Below are 21,408 nucleotides of genomic sequence, written 5' to 3' on the forward strand. Positions count from 1 at the left end.
CTAGCCATGAATGCAGTGAACTTTTGTCAGGCCATTTCACCTGGAGTGTTTGATGTCCCTTATCTTTTTACTCTTGCCCAACCACTTGAAGTTGGTACTCACATAACCAAAGTCACTTAGCAAGGATGCTTTTCTAATTAAAAAGTATTTTCCTCTGTCATATAAGTTCTTTTTTCAATTACAAATGTGAAAGGATAGTTACATGTCAAATATTGGCTGAACCAATATTTGCCTCAGTTTTGCTTCTTTTGAGGATGCCAACAAAATTAGCTGATCTCTAGATGGATTCCAATTTCCAACTATATATTTTATGCATTCCTTTTCTTTACTTACCAATAAGAAAAGCATTACTTGTGAAGTCAACAACTCTTGATAAAAGAGAAAGCTTAGCTTTATCATCCTTTGAAAATTTGGCCCAAATTTACAATGTTTTCCCTTGTAGTTCAAAAGATGATTTATTTTAGCCAACTCACTCAAATCTTTGATTATAACACCATTGATGTTTGCAGTTTTTAAGGACTTACAACTTTCTTTTTCATGTGTTGCCAGTTCCTTAGGTCTCAAAGTGTATGCATTATTTCTTTTCTAAAGGTACTACATTCTGTAATTTTAGTCGCTTTTCCAAATGGTTATGGGGCCATTCTCTTCTACCTTATAGACCTTTTGAAGCTGACTTTAGACCTTTCATTTAACCAAAGAACTCATTTTTCAATTCTAGTCATTTTGCCTACAGTTGAGTCTTTCTGGTTCATCAGTGTTAAGTCTTCAATTTAGTTATTTGAAAAACATGTTCATATCCAATCCACAGCTTTATTCCTGAACAACTTAATTTTGGTTCAGAGTATTTTGTATATTAGACCATTTTAAAATAACAATTTAGAGCATATGTCTTGAATAAATCAAGCGTAAGTCTAGTGAAGTTCTTTGAAATGGGACAGACCCCATCTGGGTAGATTGAACTCTAGGACAGAGTGTTTTACAGGATCTCATAAGAAAGTAGCATCAATATGTCTCAAGGACTGGACTCGGTTTTAGCGAGGTTCTTCCACTTACAAACTCCAGAATCCCCAGGCCAAAAAACAAAAACAAAACAACAACAACAACAACAAAGGAAGGCAGAATTTTCCAACTGTAGCTCAAAAAAGACAGGGAAGGAGTCAAGGAAAATTCATATCATTGTGATTGACTGATTGTTCAGAGAAAAGTGACAAGGAAAACATGTCCATACATGTTTAGTACAGATGCAACTTTTTCTGAATGTCTTTGATCTACAGTTGTTTAAATCCATGGATGCAGATCCCACACAGATATGCAGGGCCAACTGTAAATGTTCAGTCTTTCCAGTTCTTGATCAAGTTTCATGGATTTTTCACTTACAAAAACTCAAGGAAACTGACAGGGTTCCCTTGTAGATCTCCAGGATCCTCTTTCTAAGTGGTCCCTCCTTTCTAAGTAGTATCCTTCACATTCTGGCAGCCCCCAGCTCTCACCTCCACCTCCTCAAATCAGCAGTGCTGCCAGGCTCCTCCACGCCCATTTGGAGTTTGGGCTCCTCCACTTCCATTCAGTACTGTAGTTTTGAAACTGCCTCAGGGGAGGAAATCATAGGGTTCATCTTATTTGTTTTTATCTATCTCATGTATTATGTTTTATCCTGCCTGGGTTCTTGTTCAGTGTTTGCAAACAATTGTTTCATATAGTTGTCCAGTGTTCTAGATTTTTTATGGACAGTGGTCAGTTCCTATAGAAGGTAATCCTTTATTTGTGACATGCTCCCTCTTTTGTGGTTTTCAAGAATAAAAATAGAGATAGTCTTAAACACGAGAGAACTTGGAATTTTAGCACTTATACCCATTTTTTAAAAAAAAATGATTTCATTACAAAATTTAGTCAATGGCGAAATCACTATAAAGAATTCAGGAATAAAGAAATTGTGATAACATCCTTGGGGTGGAGCAATAAATTCATTTGTATACAGAAGTAAAACTGAACAACTATAAGAATCATAGGTATAGAAAAGAACTTTAGTGTTATAAACTCTGACCAAGCAAAAATATAAAAATTAGGTGGGAAAAGATGTGAAACAAATCATGAGTACAAACATCTTCATCATTCTTTGGAAAAAGTTAGCTGAAACTCTCCAAAATTGAGAGCATAAGTATAAAAATATAATGAGTCTGACCTCAGATTTTTCCCAAAACTGTTTTTTAACTTTATAGATAACACTCATAAAAATCAATCCCTTATAGAAAGCAAACTTTAATTTATATTCAGTTTAACCTGTTTTCTAAAAAAGAAATTAAAATGAAATTAAATATATTTCTAAAAATAGCTTCATTATGATTCTATTATTATAAATTTATTTCCTTCTATCTTCTCTGTCTTGCTATCATCCATGTATCTATATTAGTATAGGTATGAAAAGGTGTCTGCAAAGGTGTACGTTGAATTATCACAATAATTATTTCTTAGCACTGAGAATGAATGACTTGTTGCTTTTTCCTTTTCCTCTTCTGTATTCATTTATTCAATAGATATACTCTATACCAATAGTTGTTCTAAATTATGAAGGCATTAAAAAAAAAAAACCAAAGTCCACATCCTCATAGGGCTTTCATTCTACTATTAGGAGACAGACAAGGTAAAACTCAATATGATATTCAATGTAGTAAAAAAGTTCTGTAAAGGACAGTGAAGTAGAGTAAGGAGAGTGTGTGAAGTTCAATGTCAAATTCTTTTTTACCTATGAATGTACAGTTATTCTAATATTATTTGTTGGAAAGATTCTTTTTTCTCAATTTGAATTTTTGAACCTTTTTCAAAAAATCAGGAGTTTGTACTCTATTCTATCAGACTATGTGTCTATCCATCTTCCAATACCACACTGTCTTGATAACTGTAGCTATATAGTAAACTTTGAAATCAGATAATATGAATCCTCTAATTTTACTCTCCTTTATCAAAATTATTTAAGCTATTCTAGTTTCTTTGCCTTTCCACACATTTTTTTTTTAAGAATCTGTTGTTTATATGTCTAAAGAATACTCCTGGGATATTGTCAGGATTTGCATAATCTATAAATAATTCTGGAAACAATTGACATCTATATTATATTGGGTTCCATCATCTAATTCTTGAACACATACATGTCTCTCCATCTTCTCACTTAAATTTTTACTTTATTTTTTGGTTTTAACTGATACATAAAATTGTACATATTCATGGGGTACTTATGTGATGCTTTGATTTATGTACACATTGTATAATGTTTAAATTAGAGTAAACTTATCTACCTCCTATGATTTCTTTATGGTGAAAACATTCAAAATAATTTTTGTCTGACTTGAAAAATAGACTGTACATTATTGTTCCCTGTAGTCACTCTGTTGTGCAGTAGGACAACAGAACGTCTAGCTCCTATCTAACTGCAACTCAGTACCTGTTGATAAACCTTTCCCCACCCTCCTCATCCCATATTCTCTCCAGTTTTTGGTAACCACTGTTGTACTATCAATTCCAATAAGATCAATTTTTTTCATTTACCTTTTTATAACTATTAGGCACATGTCATTTTTATGAAATAAAGTCATTATTCTTGAAAACAAATTAACCTTTGGTATAATTTGGCACTAAGGTGTCTCTAATGTTTTTAGAATTTTTAAAGATTAATTAATTTAGGGACTTAGTATGGAACTTTTAGACTTCTTCACTTATTCACAAATTTTAAGGGACTTAGGAATCATTTCAGGAGTTTATTAAAATTCAGATTCCTGGACTTCCCCTAGAGATTCTAATTCATTAAGTTTTGGGGGGCCAGGAACCTGAGCTTTAGCAGTTAAATAAAAAGATTATGGAACAGGGATCTAACCATACTGAGAGAGCTACTTCCTTAGTTTTTTTCCTTTCCTGTGTATTTTCCTCTGCTGTCTATCCTTTTGTTGATACAGGATAAAAGGGAAAAGAATTGGAAATGACACTCAAACAAGTCTGTTTTGCAACTTGTGAAGAGCTATGGTAAAGACGTAATAGGGCAGGCCAACGCTGCTGTGCTAGATACGTTTCTCAGGCTGCTTGACTTGTGCATTTCCTGTCTATCCAGCTTTAGAGTTCCATGAAAACCGAGAGAAGCTCTCATGCACAGGAAGTCTCACTCAGACACAGTAGAGTTAAGTGAACGTGCAGGGCTTTATCAGGTGTTTTTAGTGGATGTGTTTAACCAAGCTTGACTTCAATACCGGGAGTCTCTGAGATAGTCAGATGGTCAATTGAAATTTAGAAATTTTAAGCCTCATGAAATTGATGGCATATGGCCTGATTCTACAAAATGAATACTAAAAGCCAGGAGTGACTCTGAGTATTGAATTTTGTGAGTTATGCACTTGAGCTTCCATTTACACGTTTTCTATTTATGTTGCTTTATGTTTGTATTTGGCACATTTATATGTTATGATTTTATATATATGTGTGTGTGTATACACACACACACACACACACACACACACACACACATTCTCTCTCTCCCCCACCCCAAGAAGGGTTGAAAACAGCCAGCAATCTGGACAAATGATAGGGACCACACATTAGTGACATACAAATAAATTACTAGCTATTCTCCTATACTAGTAAACAAAATTCAGTGCAAAAACCTTTCAGTTTCAGTTATAACAGGCACCTGCTCAGGTAGTAAGCAAGACCAAGACTGAGTGACACTGTGACAAAGAAGAAGCACAGGCTCTACACAGACCAGATCAGGATTTGAATCCCAATGAAGCTTCATACTAACTGCAGGTCATTGGACCAGTAACAGAAGCTTCCTGTGCATCATTTTTCTTACCTTATTTGGAAAGTGGGAATATAAAAATATTATGTTTAGGATTGTTCTGAATATTAATGAGATATTATTACAATAGTATAAGCAACCAATAGATACTCGTAGGGTTTTTTGTTTGTTTGTTTTGTTTCATTTTTTATGAATATCATTCTTACTTCTAGAAAGCATCTATCTGGAACAGCTAACAATGATTGCATGTTCTGCTGACTGGCAGCCTGGGTTGGAGGTGTCCCCACTTGCTACGGGAATGGTGTAAAACTTCAGTGGAGACCTTGGTATTTGGACAATGTACATTATTTGGTTATGAACATTATTTCTCTGGGAGCAACAAACCTGGCAGCAGCTGGCTGATTGCTTCACTTTCCTGGAAAATGAGAAAAGTACAAAAGGTGGCCTTTTTGCATCAGTTTCCTGGCAGAAGGACCTACCAAGAATCTCACTCACAAACACAGAAGCTCAAGTGATCCAAGCCCAGTAAGAGGCTAGGCCACCCAACTTTCCACAGTTAACCTTATCATCTCATGCATAACGAATCTGTCCGGTTGATCAGGATGTCTCCCTTCTTGAGATGCAAAATATGCTGAAATAAGGAAAAAGAGAAAAGCAAATAGCTACTCTCAGACTATTCAATCTACAGCATATTTCATGGTTGCCCAAATATTTTCAAAGGTGCTAACTGGCTAATCTTGATTATTGATCATGTTTCCATGCAGTCTTGAGGTCGATTGCAAAGTTTTACTTGTTTGACCTAAGACAGGGAGACTCAGAAATAACACAATCATGGCAAATTTGCGGCAGAGACAAGAATGTGTTTTGCTTCTCTGCCCTTTCTGATGAGCACAGAAGACTGCTTCCCATGAGGATAGTCTCGACCCACATCTTTGGACAATAAGAAGACTGCACTTAGATCATTTGATAGCAGGGCTTTCAGCACACACACTCCCACTTGCCACTCTGGAGAGGCATAACTCACTGGGATTATTCGTTCTTAGAGGAAACCAAACACTGGAAGGCAAGAGACAGATCACAGAGTCAGAGATAAATACACCTAATTATAGACTGAGCTATTAGTGTGACATGAATTGCTGTTTCTGAAAATGATCTGACAGCCAGTAAAAACTCCTCTGTCACAGGCCTAGCCTGTTTGTTAGCAAACAGGGACCCACCATGACTCTCCCATCTGCTTCTGTGGCTTTATGTCTTCTCCTTTTGCTTTGTTCATGAAAATGAACTTCATGTTTCAAATGACTTCTGTTTTTCAAGATTTGAACATAGCTGCTGGCATCCTCCTGTTTCCCTGGGTATTGTTAATGTTTCTAAATTTAAACAACTCTAACCCAGGTCAGCACTGTCTGAATGTAGTCACCAGTATACCTAAGGCTCTTGACTCTTGGCTCTACTCTGCATGGAGATCTTGCAAACCTTCTCTGCAGCATCTCCTGCAACAGGGAAACTTTTTTGTCCTTTATTTGCTTAACCCACATAATTCATTTGATTCAGATCAAATCAAATGTTTTTTATGCCAACATGTGATAATGAATGCTAATGAACATTTACTGTTCTTCTTTCTGAATTTTATTTTATAGCATTGAAATGAGCGGAGAGATTTCCTCTGTTGTCAAAGCGTCAATCTTGTCCAGAAAAAGAGATAAAGGATTTTGGTGCTTGGTTAGGGACCTGGTGCATGTGTGGATGTGCCTGGAATATAGGATATTTCATAAATGTGAAATGGGTACTGCCGGGGTCCAGCCCTAGCAGGGGTCCATGGGTTCCACACTGGTAAACGGGGAGTGGGGAGACAGCGTCGGCGATGGATGGAGAATGAAAGACACAGACTCTAGTTCTGGTGCAATCAATCCCACTTTATTCTGGGGAAGGCTGGGTTTATATACAATTTTCTTCAGGCTATAATGGCAGTCTTGTGGTTAATATTAAAGAAGTTTCCAAAGCATAGGCAGAAAACAACAACCTTACAGATCATCCTTACCTAATCACAATTGTTTTAAGAATATCTAACTACATTGATGAGCTAATACAATGTTTATTTCCTTAATATCTAAACTCTATGTGACCTAAGACTATTCTTATTATTCTCGCGGTTAAAGTGATAGACGAGTAATCTCATGTGACCATTTCTATTAGGTCCCTCTGGTTAATATCTAAATTGCTGAGTTAAGGGTTACAGGAGGGCAGCGGTGCCAATGGATATTGTGTGCCAACATTTATTATAGGGGTGACATATTCTTTGTAGGAAGGAAGGAATGTCTTGGAACCTTATTCTCTTACCTCACCACCACACATAAACAAAACCATTGTTAAAATTTAACCAGCCTGTTGGAAAGAAAGGCAGATTTATAACTATTTTCTCCAGAGGCTTTCAGAGACTCATTGCACGGTTGCAAAATTATTTTTAATTTTGTTAGTGGTAAAGACCCATTGTTTTTCAGATTGTAGGTAATATTTTCTGGAATTTTTGTTGTATTCCCTTCATCCCCTTAAGCAATCCGTTCAGACTGAAATGAGTAATATATTATCAGAAAAACACAGCAGAGAAAACACCATGCTCCGGAGCAAAACATCCGGCAATTCCTTTTAGGATGAGCCTTTGCAATCATCCTCCAGAGGATCTTTGTCAAGCACTGGATGGAATTCTGGACGCCCCCGCAGGGTATACCACCTCTGGTTGAATTTATTTGGAGAAGAAACGCTCATAAAATATTTAGGGACAGTTTTGGAAATAAATACAGAGCACAAATGGGGATAGTATTTAAAAATTATTAATGTCCTGTCTGAGTTCCTTACCAAGGTCTTAGTTGGCCCAAGCTATCTATCTATATGCAGGGATGCAGAGGGGTTTGAGAGACAATTACAGAAAATTATAAAGAGAAAGCTGGAGGTAATATTTAACTTCTCCCATACAAATTAAGATTCTGCAACAGAGCAACAGTCTGAAAGCCAGGTTAACTATTATGATGAGAATTTGCTTCTTCCCTCTACACTTTCACTCCTATCCATCTTTATATATCAGCAACTGTGCCTGAAAGACTGGATTGTAGGTTTATTCCCCTAGTGAGACAAAGATAATTGTTCTCTCTTTGACAGCAAAGTCAGGGGCCCTGTAAGCTAATGACATAAAGCCTTCCTGGTGTTTGGGTTTGGGGAGGAGTTGGTACACTTCCTAAGAGATGTCAACATAGACAACTCAGTAAAGAGTTGAACTTTTAGGATGTTTCTCTACCAACAACAGCCCAAAGTAAGGCTGTAATCATTTGCATCACAGAGTCAGATGGAACAGAGACCTCAGGTTTAACTTCCCAGGCTGCTGTCAGTGCCCATGGACCATGGATGCTGAGTTGATGGCTGGCAGACCTGCCAATCTGCCATAGCAGGCAAGGCTGCCCAGCTACAGCAGAGACTGGGCTGCACCAAAGAGGTAGCTGACACTCAGAGGTCTGTAGTTAGCTGGAGTCAAGGAAAGGTAACGTTATTCAAGGAGTCCTTTGAGGCCTTGACTGAGTCAAAAGAGATTAAGTCATGATTTAAGTCAACCATGGGATGGGGACAAGAAGCATCCATGAGATGGGATAAGACCATCACTCCAACCCGACCTGCATACAGGCAAGGACTGCATAGGGCCAGGAGTTTCTCATCTTCCCAGTAAGGTGCTGGGGAGTAAGACCCCTTCTTCTCACAAAACTGGACTCCACCTTAGGAAAAGAAGCAGAAAGAGGAGGCCAGGAAAGCTATTTAAGTGACTTATTTTCCTAAGCTTCTGAACATTTTCTGAAAGAATAATCACGAACACACAATGACTAGCTAAATTTAAACTGATGGGAGATTTAGTTAATAGAATTCTCATTAACCAGTGGGTAGAGGCTTAGAAGAAATGCCAGGTAAGAGTTTTGTTGATGAGGTTTGCCAAATAGGCCGAAAACATTCAGAAACATATGTCAAAAAAGGTGCTACTTGTTATACTGGGAACATATCAAGACATTCTTCCTCTTTGCTTAAGTCTAGTACCTGAGAATGATTTGTTTTCATTTCTTTACTTTTTGTCCTTCCTTTATGCCTTATTTACTTATTTACTTTTAATGCTTCATCCTTCTCTCTTTGAGGAAAACGAAATCTCATATTTCACTAAATGCAAGCAATATTATGAATAACCCAGGTTACTTTACCGACTTGGACATGAGCTTGTGGTCATTCAGGCTGTCAATTGAGTTTGTTCAGGGAAGCCTCTGGCTAAATTTATTTGGGAAAAGAGCACTCTTAAAACTTTTAGGGATGATTTGGGGAACAAGTATGGAATATGGAAATGGGTGCTCACTTACAAAACTTTCACAAATAGTCCTGTAGTGTGAGAAAGGGTGACATTGACATGCTTCTCTGGTGCCTCCAGGTATGAGCTTGGGTATCCTGGGTCCTGGTTCTCAGATACCCCATAATTTGGAAAGAGTTGGAGGAACTTATACTTGATTATTAGCCCCTCATCTCATTGTACTCATGTCATCAAGTGAGACACTGCCTGCAGAGTTAAACCTTTCACAAATGGAGGTTGTTATTGTGATCTTCCATTTTAATGTGGCAACAAAGTACTGGTGAAAGGTAATTTTAGTTTTATTTGCATATCAAAAGTTAGAACAACCAAATTTTTTAGCCTACTTGTTTATAAGCATTCATCCTGTCCTAGGGTATTCTGAGGGTTCCAAGCTTAGAAGTCCAGGAAAATAGCAGAACTTGCATTCATTTGTTATAACATACAGGGTCGTAGCATCTAGCATGTACTGAGTACTTAGTATGTGGCAGTAATGTCTGAGCATTTTACAAGAACTATCTCTTTTCATCTTCAGAGTGAAAGTATGAGTCAGTACCATTTACATTCCCATTTCATGAATTAGGAAACAGACTTGGAGGTATTAAGTGTTTCTGATAATCCTCAATTAGAGAGTCACAGATGTGGACAAAACAACAACAACAAAACAAAACAGGGACTTAGAGCCAAGTGATAACTTATGATCCCCAATCCCAGAGAAGTCAAGGTCTTCTGTCTCACACCTGGCAGCACCCTGCTGTTGTCCTGCCCACTCTGCCAACCTGTGTGCAACAGAACCCTCACTTTAACTCTTTACAAAGCAAATGTGCAGAGAAAAGACAATGACTTTACTGTGTCTACAACCTAACCTTTGTTACTGGTAAGCAAGGACACAATTAACTAAGGCTCCACTCCAGAAAAGCTATCACAAATGAGATAAAGAGGGCAGAGGTAGAGAAGAGAATAGACTTAAGAGGAACTGTGAAGTAGGAGGACTTCTGAACTGCCAGAGAAAAGTCTATGGATTCTGTGCAGTTCTGGGGAAAAGGAGAGAACCCTAAAGAAGGAAGAGGGCCTGAGAGGGGAAAGTGACAGTCAGAAGAATAGCCTCCCTGGTGTTATCTAGGAGTGGTCACACCTGTGTTTGTGCAGTTAGCTAAAGGCCATGCAATCACAGAATGAGATGGAGTGAGATAGTGTCTATCATTTCCATAGTAACTTCCTACATACATGTGTACATCACTTTAAAGACTGTCTTATGATGTCACATAGTCTCACCAGATTCTCCAGTGATAATTGATCTAACCTATGGGTCCTTTCCTGCACAGCATCAGTGGAAAGCAATTATTATGTGTATGGAATCAAGACTGTTTACACTTCATGCTTCAGAGCTAATCATCTCCCAGTAGTTTATTTGTTCATTTGTTTTCATGTAAACTGTTTATTGTGAGTAGAATTGGGGACAGCAAGGGTTACAAGCTTGTAAAAATATCCTCAATTACTTCCAAATGCTGGTACTTGTCCTTCCATATGGCCTGCCTGAGACAGCACTTAGTTGAGCCAAAGCTTGCAAATGAGTCACAAGACTGTATTAACACATCATTCACTTTTAAAATATTCTATTAGTACATTATAGTTAGGCATAATATCAGGGTTCGTTTTGGCACAATCATGCATACATGGAATATAATTTACTTCAATTCTGTCTCCAGTACTTCCCCCTTCCTTTTCTACTCCCTCCCCTGTTACCCTTCCTCTATTTTCCTAGTCTTTCTCCTATTTACTTATACTTTTAAATTAGTGCATTATAGATATACATACAAGTAAAATCCACTGTGGTATATTCATATATAGAATATAGGATAGTTTGGTTGGTTCCATTCCACCATTCTTTTTTCTTGTCCCTCCTCCCTCCCCCTCAAGAAGAGATCATCCACTTTTATAAGGAATATACAGACAGAACTCCAATGGAGAATTTTCTCATTATTCTCCCAGGCTGTTTACAAATTCTAGCAAGTCTTGGTCATAGGTGATACTGGGTAACTATAGCATATGCTATTTGGCAAAGAGTGAGTACAATTAACTACATATTTTCCACACATGGATTACCCAGATGGTAAGGATCATTCCTTCACATTTATCTGCTGGGTCTCCTTTGAGTTCAGAGATGTGTGGTTCTTCTTCTGGCACCACTCCTCAACCCCAAACCAGCTGGGAAGATTATCTTTGGTTTTCAGTTACCTACCGAGATGCTTTCTTCATCCAGAGTTGACTTCTTATACCTCCCCATTCTCCCATCATACCAGATTGACCACAAGGCTATAAGAGTTGTGAAGTCAGGATTATTTTACTGAGATTCAAAGGGAACAGCAATACACAGAGGATTGCTCCATTTAAATTGGCAGATTTCCACTCCTGGATTCATTTGCCAAACGCTGGGGTGGGTGGAGTTGGCCGCCAGCTCAGGCTGAGTTCCCATTGCTATTGGCCATTGGTGGCAGTATGTTCCAGTGGTGCCTCCAGCCGTGGCCAAGAGAGTAGGTGTCCTTTAATGGCACTGAACACAAAGCCACCTTTTCCAATTTTTCCATATTCCCCCATGAGTCCAGTATCAAGAGTTTTCCCACCCCATGCACAATTGTTCTGACTGATGTTTAGAAAAGTATATGCAAATATTTATCACCATGGTCTAATCTATCTCTATGTAAGTGTGCGTGTGTGTACTTGTGAATTGTGAAAATAGCAAAAGTGAGACTATGAGCCATGGTTAAAACTTAATTAAAAACTATTGGTGTTATCCTCTTTTGGTTCCTGGCAAATGAAGTGTTTGCTCTTCTTACCTTTGTCCAGTTGAGCAACACACACTTCTTCCAGAGAACCAGAAAGACAGTGTCTTAGATTCATACTTGGAGGTGGTGAGGTTTCCACAGAGGCGCTAGGTAGAGACACTCTATTCCACAGGGGCTTCAAGAAAAGCAATTTTAAACTGATAATAAACTGTTTGTTTTGCAAGGGACATTTATAATCACATCTGAAACTTCATCTAGCATGTTTATTCACTCATTCATCTAATGTTTATTTACTGAGAGCTCTTTATGTTATGAGGACATAGAAAATGTAACATTTCCCCTCCCCAACTAATTTATGATATAAATGGGAGAATTTTTCTAGTACCATCTTAAATCGCCCACTTAGTGATTTTCAGAGTACTTTCACATCACTTGTCTCCTTTGATGCTACTGAATCTGTCAAGCCTGTCTCATTCTCCTACTTGACAGGTGAGGAAAGTAAGGTCTTTCTTGGTTGTGCAGTTAGTTGTTGTGTAGTGAGCACCAGAATCCTCACTAGCTGTGTGATTTGGGGCAAATAAACTAACAGCTCTGATTCTCAGCTTTCACATCTATAACAAGGACATGAATAATAACTATATCTTTAATAAAATAACATTTGTAAGATGCTTAGCACTATGCCCAGCACATGTGTGCTCAATAAAGGCTAACTATCCTTAGATCTTGGAAGATGTTCTTGGAAAGTTTAGTGAGTCTTTGGTCAATTCTGAAATATTGCTGCTATTATGAGGGTAATGAGACCCCACTGAGTGGGCTCTCCTAGCATTTTTGGAAGGAATATCTAGCTCATTTTTAGTCCTTGGAGTCACTGATGGATTTTGGTTGAAAAATGGTAAAACTGGTTTAGTGATCAGGATCCTCACCCCTTTTTTCCCCTCCTTCTACAAACACAAATGCACTCTTAGACCAGGGCCATCTCTAGCTTCAACAGTACTTCAACCCATTTCAGGCCCTGATAGAATGGGAGTCAGGTAACTCCAAGGTGAAGGTCCTGTGTAGGACACCTGCAGGACCTGTCTGGTGGCTAGGTTACCATCCCCTGAGACTGGTCTGCTTCAGCTGGCCTGAAACTGACAGATTCAAGCTGATTCCCAGTAACCCAACTTCTTTGCTTTTAGGGTCCTCCAGGAATGTGTATCTGAACCCACAAATTGACAATAAACCTGGGAGGGCTGACTAAATCTGATCCTTGTGATCAGGCTGAAGCTGGCTGGGAGAAGAAAGCTAGTAGGGTCGGGAGGATGGAAGCAGGAGTGCCCCCATCTCTGTGTCCCCTGACTCCCTAGAAGAAGGAAGGAGGCCAGTGCACTGTGTTTTGCAGGAGGAGGGTTTTTGTGGGTTTTGAAGTGAAAAGAAGTGAGTGTGGGATACAAGGGGAAGGTTTGGGCCTTTGGGAATTTTTTAAAAGCAGCTTTTGTAACGGTGAAGATCAGTGGCTGCACTCACCACCAGAGAGAATTCCTGACACAGCCAACTCAGTTGCTCAACTCTAATCTTTGCAACTGTTTTCATGCATTTGCTCAGTCCTGAGAGTCTAGCAAAGAAACCTTTTTCAGTTCAACTCAACAAATATTTACCTAGCACTCAGGATACACTAGACATGGTGCTAGGTATATGGGTACAGTACTAAGTGAAGCACACAAGACCTTGAGTTCTTGGAGTTTTTTTAACGAATTCTTCCTTGGACTAGATGGTCATTCTTTAAGAATCATGCCCTATTACCTCTGCAGGGTAGGAACTTCATAACAGAAGGGCAAACCACTTTTTGCCTCAGATATTATTAATCTCATACATGATAATCTTCTTGAGGATGTGGATTTTGATTGAAGATGGAAAAAATATCCTCAGTTGCTATTGTTTTTATGCAGAAAGAAAGTTTTAGGTTCAGTTTCCTTGGAGCTCAGAAAGAAGGACATCTGAGTATTTTCACCAGCTGGTGGTCTAAGGTTGGTCCCTCAATCCTATGGACAAATGAGTGACATAAGGGCATCAATATAAAGTTGTTAAAAGGAGCAAACATGATGGGCTAGGCTATGAATAAGCATTAAGGTTGGACTGATCCTAAATGTGACTGGAGACATTTTTTCAGAAGGACAAAAGGCTTAATGATAAAGATTGGCTGCTCTTCCTGCTAATGAGTTTTAAATCACTTACTGGGGCAGAAACAAAGTGATATCAATTTAGTCTTAAAGTTAGATCATCAAGGCTACCAGAGACTATCCGCACCACACACTTTCCTGTCATTTCTTCATAAACAGAGAGCAGAAATCTGCCTATATTTGATTTAAAGATCTGAGAAGATTTTTCAAGAGCACATTAGAAATGTTTATGAGAAGGACATAACAACTGAGAACAAGGAACTTAAGAGCATTGCCAAGACATTCAGCAGAGGGTCACAGCATCCTGGATGGCCATTACTGCCATATCCCTATAATTCAAAGTTCTAAGTATTCTTTTCAGCTTCCATCATTTAAAAAAATCTCATGTGTTCTGTGGCCATCAGAGTGTTAGAGTTTATAAGAACTGTAGGAAAAACATATCCAAACTCTTTGCTTCACTGACATAATGGCAGGGCAGAGACTAGAACCCAGATGCCATTCACTTATTCACACCTCCTTTTGATATCTTACATGTTGCTTGTCATCTGCAGGGGGATTTTCTGGCCATTGCCAGTCTCTGTGTTGGTGATAAACAGTTTGAAAACAAAGATGAGACTGTGGAATGATGATAGCTGTCAGTCAATGGCTTAATTTTCATCAAGTTAACATTCTCTGAGTGGCTTGTTTTTTACCTATTTGCTGTCTAATGGCAGGCGTGTCTAAGACTGCAAGGTTTTGATAATGAGGATTTCTGTTGGTAGAGATTTACCCCTTTTGTTTTTCCTCACCTGGCAACAGCTCCATTCATCATGGCTGCTTCTCCTTTATATCAACATGATCAAAGCCTGCCTTGATCCTTCGTGTGGGCACAGCCAAAACTCTTTCTGTTGGGCTCCATCTGCTCTTTAGACTTTTCCTTCATGAAGTGTGAATCTTATCATCACAGTTTGCTTACCTGTCTTCCTGTTGGTAGTCATATGCATCATGGTGTCAGGAGCCAGGACTTGATATTTAGTTTTCCTGGAGCCAGAGTCTTTTGGCTGATACATGGTTTATCCATCAGAGCAGAAAGAGAGACAGTGTCTGACCACTGGTTCAGAAAATCAAATGAAGTAGTGAACTGTGGATGTCCTCTTCTGGTTTATTCTCCTCTTTGAGATGGATAGGGGGTCTTCATCTGAGAGTAAGGGGAAGGCTTGGAGGTCTAGGAGAAAGGGAAAGATGTGAGGTTGTCAGGAGAGGGTGTGGAGGGCCTGGAGATGGGATGATGAAGATGTTTGTCTAAGACAGTGGGGGATAGGCTGGGCCAGGGACATGTAACAGATCTTTGATCAGCACTACCAGTTCCCTTGAAGACAGAGGCCATGAGTTTTAAGTGAGATCACTGGCAAGATAATATTTTTTAAATAGATGTATTCATTATTAAGATGAAGATTCAATGTTTATGGAGAGTTTGGTTTAATAATGTTCAGGATTTTGGTGAGAGAGCACTCCAGTGGGAGACGGAGGCAAGGGCAAAGTGGGAGTAATGTCAAGGAGTCACTATAGTGGTGAATCATGGGATCTCAGCTGGTTGAGGTAGAAAGGAGAGATGAGGGGGTTGAGGAATAGTTTGGGGTCCATAGAAGGGTCAAAGAACTCTTGAGATCACTCCTACCTGAGCAAGTGAGAAGAAAGTTGAGAGAAATGTAAATGCCTAGAGGATTTATTTCATTAAGGATGAAGTGTAAAGCTCCCCCTTAATTCTGTTGTCAAGGGCAATGCAAGATGGTTGGGGTTCTACATCAGGGAGCAGAAGAAAGACTTCCACAGGCTCTTGCTCTGAGTGAGCTACTGCTGAATCTTTACTCCCAACCACCAGATTCTCTGTTTCTCCTCATTGCTTTGTTCACCCTTGCCCATAACACAAATACCCAGTAAAACAAATCGTTCTCAGTCCTGAGACATGTCGGTGGAAGAGTGTCAACACAGACAGGTGTGCCATCCTGGAGCAGAGGAGGGGAAGCTCCCAGGAGCCAGGAATTGGTCATTAATATGAACCAGGCTTTCATTCATAATCTCAGTCTCCTCCAGGGTAAGGAGGCACTACTTGCCCTTTTTAACAAATGAGGAGACAGGTTCAGAGAAGTCACGTTACTTGTCAAAGTACATGTGGTGTGGTTGAATTCGCACCCAGGTCTGTTAGGTTATTTGTACTGGAAAGATTTGAGGCACTCCATGGATGTCCCCAAAACCCCTTTGAAATGATCCCTGGATTGCGCCATATATTTGAGCAAGTTAGAGTGTTTTTCTTTTCCTCCTCCTTCTCCTCCTCCTCCTTCTTCTACTTCTTTTTTTTCTTCCTCACTCAAGAGTCTTAAAGAAGAGCAACTCTGAATGTTTTAGACTATATTAGACCAGTGGTTTCATAGAGTTGGACTGGGGCCCTGGTTTTTCACAAAAATAATAAAATCAAGTGTATTATTTTTATGTGTAAAGACAGGAGCGACCACCTCTGTGTTCTTTGACTTAATGACATTTTGGTATCGCAATACCCTTGAACTTAATTTCTTTTTGCTATTAAAACAATTCTTTCTTAATTATGATATGAAGGCAATAAAAGCAGGAATTTATTTGCTTGCTTTGATGCCCTTACTAGGCAAACTAAAGAGCTGGTACTAGATGCATTCTCATGTTTTTGGTCATTGTACCAGTCCATGAAATTGAAAGTCTGGGAACCACTTGTTTAGAGAAAACAGGCTGGAACCTATCCTGAGGCGATTTGGCCTCAGGGTCTGGAGAGGCTGGGAGCCTTTGACTTCATGACTTCTCTGTTTTCCCTGAGCCAATGAAACTCATGTGCTCAAGGACCCTTAAATTTTCATTAGTGTGAGTATAAACCCCCGCCTGGGTTTGTTCTCCGTATCATTTACCCTGCAAGTGGATTTAAAGTTGGCATGCTCTTTCTTTAGTCCCTGAGCACCATGAGGATAAAGTGTTCAGAACAGCCTGACATCAGGCAGAATCTCTCGAGCTGGATTGCCAGGAAGCTTCAAGGGATGGGTGGGAAAGTCAGAGCTCCCACAAGTTGTTGCCTGCTGGGAACAACACACAGTGACCCTCTCTTTAAATCAGAGGTTTGTCTCCTGATGGTGCAGATTTGAACTATGTCTCCCTGCTCCTATAGTAATCAGAAAGTAACTGACAGCAATGAGAAATTGAACAATGGAGGTTCAAGGTCAAGGAAGCCATGTTTTCTTGGATTAGATGTGGAGCATTACTCCGACCTTGCAGGATGGGGCCCAGGAAGAACTTATCCAACATATCCTAGTGAGTGATATGAAAGGATCAGAATAAGATCTAATGACTTCTTAGAGAAGATCACTGGGTGATGGCACCCCTGATGACTTTCTTACGCCAAGTTACAACAGGACATACTATGCTAAGCTTGAAACAAAGTCTTTGTGATATTGAATTTTCTCTTTGTTTCCTCACACCCTCCTGGTCTTTGAACTCCATATCTCCCCTTCCTTTTCCTCTCCTTCCTCCTTCATATGGTGTTCAGACCTCTTTTCATTTAGGCCATTTGTCATACACAGTGTGGTTGTGGTGGCTCTCAGGATAACTGCATTTCTGGAATTTCTCATCATGGCCCCATTACATACCAATGTTTGGACCTTGGATACATTATTTAATCTCATAAGGCATGGTTTTCTCAACTGTAAAAGGGAATAACAATAGCATTCACCTCTCTAGTGTTGTTGGTGGGATTAAATGGGAAAATACTTATAAAGCACAAGAAGTGCCTACAATAACAACCAAAAAGCATTCAGGGGCTGGGGCTGTAGCTCGGTGGCACAGCACTTGCCTAGCATGTGTGAGGTACTGGATTCAATCCTCAGCACCACATAAAAATAAACATTTTCAAAAATAAAGGCATTCTGTCCATCTACAACTACAAAATATTTTTTTAAAAAGCATTCAATAAATATCTGCTGTTAAGATTATATCTCTCTCTCTCTTTTTTTTTTTTTTTTTTTTTTTTTTGCGGTGCTGGGGACTGAACCCAGGGCTTAGTGCTTGCAAGGAAAGCACTCTACCAACTGAGCTATATCCCCAGCCCAAGATTATCTTTTAAAAGCATAGAATAGACAGGAAATGGGTTGTAGAGATGCATATCAATTTGCATTTATTAGACACAATACATGTGGTGGGGAATCCCACAGAATTGCAGATAAAGTCTTTGCCACCGCACTGGGTTTGGTCATTGTTGAAGGAATGACATGAACATCTGCCTCCTCAGAGTCCTTCCTGGGGTTCCCAGTAGTCGGGCAACATCTAGTTGGCTATACCTTTTGCTTTATAATCCTATCCCCTTACTCAGGGATATAATGATATAATTTCAATGACACAGATTCCTAGTTTTAGTTTTAAAAAAATAAAAGAAACCACTTTAAATTATCCAGGTGACCTGGAAAAAAAAAATCAATGCAGTTTTCAAAAACCTCTACTTGATTCTATCTACACAAATGAGAAATATGACTGAACACATCTTCCTTTTCTAAAATGCATAAAACTATCTTACAGAATAATTTGATTCATAGCTTGGACCCAGCAGTACTGTTTCCCCTGGAACAGAAATGGATGTACTTAGAAGGAAAGTTATATCTGTAACAAATAAATGCTGCTCTAACTCCAGTGGCACATGGGCCTAAAACGTTTAAGAATTTATATTGGCTGGCAAAGACCAATTGTTCCAGGGCTGAGATGCAATATGTTTGGAAAACCTTGGTGTATTGAGTGACTTGGAGTAGGAAATGTGTCCCTTAATGCATGGCCTCCTTAACAGGACTGTTTACTAATTGAAAATTCACCAGGCCTTGCTTCAGTTTCATCCTACAAATTTCACCAAGAGAGGACATATTGCATTAAGGAAGCAATTTTTCTTCTGTTAATTTAAAACCATAACATTTATTCACTAATGCAAAGTGAGTAGAGATTTTAATTTATCCTTGAATGCTCAGAAGCATGTCCTTCTTTGTATAAATTGATTTTAACTTTGTTTTAAATCGAGGTGAGTTTGGCTTCTCATAAAATCATGGGGAGATGTGGGACGCTGATCAATAAGCTTTTACCATGAAGAAATACTTTCATTCCAAAGAAAGTACAACAGCTTCACTTCAGTGAAAGTGCAATAAAAGACCCTTTCAAATAATGCAGACTTTAGACTTGTTCTTTGATTCGAAAAATTTTTGTAAGAAAAGAAAACCAAGTAAAATGATCAAGTAAATGGAATTTCATATATTTTATCTTGAATTAAACATGGTTAAAGAGAGAGTGTGTTCATAATCCACAGGGAAGACAGAGATTTTTTTGATCAACCATAAAAATGATATTCAACAAACCATGTGAACTTTTATGGTTTAAAAAAAAACACTGGGAAGTCTGCAAAAAGTGATAATATTTTAATTTAATTATGGTGTGCAAAAGTCCCCAGATTTTCCAAATTCTGTACTGTTCTTTTTTTTTAATCTATAATTATATCAAAATTAATGTAACCTAAAATTTCTAACTTATTTCTCTGAATTTTTGCTCCATTTGGACAATATTTGCTGTTTGTCTCCCACTGCCTGGCAATAATCCATCTGTTTTCTGTCCCTAATATTTTGCCTTTTCTAGAAGGTTGTATCAAGGAAACAAATAGTATGCAGTCTTTTGGGTCTGAACTCTTTCATGGAGCAAAAGGCATTTAAGAGTCACCCATGTTAGTGCACATATCATATTTTACATCTTATTACTGCTAAGTAGTGTTCTGTTATACATAGAGATCACAATTTGATTATCCCTTCCCTGTTGACAGAAATTTGGGTTGTTGTTAATTTTTGACAGCTATGAAAAAGCTGATATAAACAGTCATGTATGAGTTATTATGTGAACATAGTTTTCATTTCCTTTTGCTAAATACCTGGGACTAAGGATTGTTGGGTCATTTGGTAGAACATGTTTAACTTTTTAAAAACTTACCCAACTTTTTTCAAGGGAGCTGCACAATTTTACATTCCTTCCAGCGTCATATTAGAATTCCAGGTATTCTACGTCCTTGTCAGCACTTGGCAATGTTAGTTTCATTTCACTTTAGCCGTTCTAACAGGCTAAACTCTAACAGGAGTGCACAGGTTTTATTTTCTCCAATGATGAATGATATGGAGTATCTTTTCATGTGTTTCTTGGCCTTTGTGTCTTTTCTTTGGTGAATTATCTGTTCAGATCTTTTTCCTATTTTTATTGCATTGTTTTCTTTCTTATTGTTGAGTTTTGAGGGCTATTTATATATTCTGGATAAAAGTCTGTTGTTAGATATGTGATTAGAAACTATTTTCCTCCCTGTCTGTAACTTGTTATTCTCATTCTATTGAAAGTGTCCTTTATAGAGAAAGATTTTAATTTTGATAAAGCCCATTTTTTCTTTTATGGATTATGCTTTTGGTTTCTTTGCCTAAGTTAATGCAAAGATAGCTTTTTAATGACAAAAATTTTGGCAACACTCCAGAGACTTGGAGTTGAACTTCTTAGTATCTTTTAATTGAAAAAAATGCCACGTGACAAAATTTATTAATCACTACAGGTTATCCATGCTTTTGAATAAGATTGGCATCTCTGCAATTCATAGAGATGTGTTTCCACTTAGTTAGATCACTAGTTTCATGTGCAAATCCAGGATGCTCCTGGTTCTAACTATGCATTCCCTACCAGAATTCTTCCTGTCTTCTTCATCATTTAGGGTTCTTTGGGGGCAGTAGATACAGTCTGTGGTCTGGCTTTCGGTTGTCAAGAGTTCATAGCCTCAGTGAGAAGGGTAGAAAGAAATGCTTGGATACAGGCAGGGACTAAGGTGGTTCCTGCAGCTTCCGGAAGCCACAGTTACAGGTGGTAAAACACAGGATTAGTCTTGCTCTGTTACTGGTGTGGTTGGACCACTGTAGCTTTCATGAATTAACTCCTACTATTTTCAGACTCTTTGCTCATTGAATCAGTATTAAAATTTTAGACTGTAATGTAATGAATTGCCCTGGTGCCTGGTCTCTTTGTTATCATGTGGTACTCAGTGCTATGGATGTCCAGAGGCTAGTTCTATGTCATGAAATGGAATCCTAGCATCAAACACTGTGGGATCAGAATGTCCTTTGATAATCAGACCAGGGAACCAGAAACTCACATTGATATTCATTTCAACTCAACAAACAGTGATGAGTGGGGCCACTGTCTAGCCAGGAATGGAATAAGTACTATGCAATTTTGTAGTTCACGAACAGTTATTGCCAACATGTAGTGGTCTCT

The sequence above is a fragment of the Sciurus carolinensis genome, chromosome 5 (genome assembly GCF_902686445.1).
Source record: "Sciurus carolinensis chromosome 5, mSciCar1.2, whole genome shotgun sequence".
Lineage (NCBI taxonomy): Eukaryota > Metazoa > Chordata > Mammalia > Rodentia > Sciuridae > Sciurus > Sciurus carolinensis.